Genomic DNA, 3,099 nt, shown 5'->3' on the forward strand with positions numbered 1-3,099 from the left:
CAAAAATAAAGTCAAGGTGGATCAAAGATCTAAATCTAAGACCTCAAACTATAAAACTGCTCCTGGAAAACATCGGGGAAACTCTGGGAGACATTGGAGTAGGGAAAACATTCTTAAATAAGACTCCCAATGCACAGTCCATAATCCCCAAAATAGAGAAGTGGGATTACATTAGACTAAGAAGTTTCTGCATGGCGAAAGTCACAGTGATTAGTGTGAATATACAGCCCTCAGAATTAGAAAATATTTTTGTAAACTGTACATCAGATAAGGGACTGATAACCAGAATTCACAAGGAAATCAAGCAGCTGTTCCAAAAAAAGACAATCAATCCTATTAAAAGATGGGAGAATGAGTTGAAAAAAACCACTCTCTAAAGATGACATATGAATAGCTAAAAGGCATATGAAAAAATGTTCAACATCCCTTATTGTAAGAGAAATGCAGATCAAAACAACAATGAGATATAACCTAACCCCAGTCAGAATGTCTAAGATTAAAAAAAAAATACAAAAAATGATGTTTTGGTGGGGCTGTGGTGAAAAGAGAACACTCTTACACTGCTGGTGGGAATGTAAATTGGTCCAACCACTGTGGAGAACAATTTGGAAGTTCCTCAAAAATCTACAAATAGAAAACTACCATATAATCCAGCAATCCCAATCCTTGGTATCTATCCAAAAGACAGAAGAATACTTAATTGGAAAAGTGCTTGCACATAGATGTTTATTATGGCACTATTCACAATTGCTAAGTCATGGAAACAACCCAAATGCCCACGAACTGACGAATGGATAGGAAAACTGTGGCACATATACTGAATGGAATACTATTCAGCTCTAAGAAACAACAAAACCCTGCCTTTTGACAGGAAATGGATGAATATGGAAGACTTATTGCTGAGTGAAGCAAGCCATGCTTATGGAAAGTCATTGTACGTCCCCACTTAATATATACTGAGTGTCTGCCCTCTATGAATGAAACTAATTGACTAAATAATATAGAAACACAGTATGTAGATGTAAATGCCAGATACAGTGTGTAAGAGGAGGGTCTGTGGAAGGACATTTGGGGGAGAGACAGGGAGGCAAAGCATTAATGACACAAAGAGGTGTAGTATTTTTTTTTTAGAGGTTTTTGCTATAGGGCGCAGGTGCTCACCAGACAGAGAGAGACAGAGAGACAGAAAGTGAGAAATCACCCTCCAGGGGGGAATGGCCACACCATAATCCTTTCTGCTCCATTCTCCTCTTGGGATCTTGTGCACACACACACACACACACGCCCGGAGTGAATTTTAAGTCACTGGGTCCGGGACGCAAACTGTGGTCGACTACATGTGAGTCCAGTGACATAGCCATTATGCTAACTGCTGGTCCCCTACAAAGAGGTGTAGTATTATCTGTTGAAGATATTTTGTAGTTTTATCAACAGTACTAGGGAGAAATGTTCACCTGTTGAAATATCCATTTTTTAAGACAAATAATAATGTGATTGAATGTATGGAAGAAAATGAAATGCAAAAATAATTTCTAAAAATGTAAGGAAAAAATAAAATTGTGGCACATATACTCCATGGAATACTATTCAGCTACAAAAAACAACAAGGGCCTGGAATTTGATAGAAAGTGGATGAATATGGAAGATTTGTTGCTGAGTGAAGAAGTCAGTCTATGAAAGAGAGACATTGTATGTCTCCACTTAACAAATACTGACTGTCCATGCTCTATGGTAGAGACTGAAATACTGGATAACATAAAAGTATTAAAAATTGTTATGGACGGTAGAGACAAATTGGAAAGAGATTGTGTGAGGGGAAATGCGTAGGGAATTTGGAAGGAAAATGGAGACATAAGACACATATGGGACACAGATAAGATTTATTATCTGTTGACGAGGATGTGTATGGTTGTTTCAACTGGGCTGCACTGGGGTGTATGTCATCCTGGGTAAAGTCTCTTCACAATCTAAATGATTTACAGTGATTTAATGTATGAAAAATAATAATATAAGTAAATAAAATTAAATAAATAATTCTAAAAATAAGAAATATCCAAAACACACCAAGACCAAAGAAATAATAAATATTCTAGCAGAAATCAATAAATAAGTGAAATAGAAAGTAAACGAAGTATACAGAAAATAAATGAAAGCAAAAGCTTGCTCTTTGAAAAGATAAACAAGATTGTCACACCATTAGCTAGACTAATTAAGAAGAAGAGAGAATAGAACCAAATACGTCAAATTCACAATGAATTAGGCAACATTATAACAGACATAGTAGATATACAAAACATTGTTAGAGGACACAATGAGTGACTATATGTGAACAAAGAAGAAACTTTGAATGAGATGGACAAATTCCTGGACACATAATCAAACAAGATTGACGTGGGAGGACATAGAAAGCCTGAATAGGCTTACAACAAGTAATGAGATTGAATAAGTAATAAATGACCTCCCAAAAAAGAAAAGTCCAGGTCCCAATGGCTTCAGTGCTGAATTTAATAAATTTTTTAAAAAGAGGTAACCCTCATTCTACTCATACTGTTTCTAGAGATTCAAAAAATTGGAACCCTTCCAAATTCATTCTATAAAGCCTCTATTACCCTCATTCCCAAAATGGATAAAATAAGACAAAAAAGTAAAACTACAGATTTATCTCTCTGATCAATATAGATGCAAAAATTCTGAACAGGATACTTGCTAACCGTATTCAACAGCATCATGACCAGGTAGGCTTTATTCCAGGGATGCAAGGGTGGTTCAGCATACATAAAACTGTAAATGTTACATACCATATTAACAGAAAGAAAGAGGAAAACCACATTATCATCTCGATTAATGTGGAAAAAAGATTTTACAAAACACAACATTTCTTTATAATTAAGACTCTCAGAAATAATGGCATAGAAGGACCGTTTCTCAGCATAATAAAAGCCATTTATGAAAAATCTATAGCTAACTGAAGGTGGAAAAGGTGAAAGCTTTTGAACTAAAAACTAGTACAATACAAGGCTGCCCCCTTTCTCTGTTCCTATTCAATATACTACTGGAAGTTCTAGCCAATGGGATCAGACAAGAGAAGAAAATAAAGGC

At 35.6% G+C, this 3,099-nt stretch overlaps 1 pseudogene; it reads left to right on the plus strand.

Moving 5' to 3' along the window:
• LOC114005999 (periphilin-1-like) overlaps positions 1–3,099 on the plus strand; it is a 117,490-nt pseudogene that overhangs the window by 84,420 nt on the left and 29,971 nt on the right.

Source organism: Tupaia chinensis, unplaced genomic scaffold (assembly GCF_000334495.1).
Source record: "Tupaia chinensis unplaced genomic scaffold, TupChi_1.0 Scaffold145163_1, whole genome shotgun sequence".
NCBI lineage: Eukaryota > Metazoa > Chordata > Mammalia > Scandentia > Tupaiidae > Tupaia > Tupaia belangeri.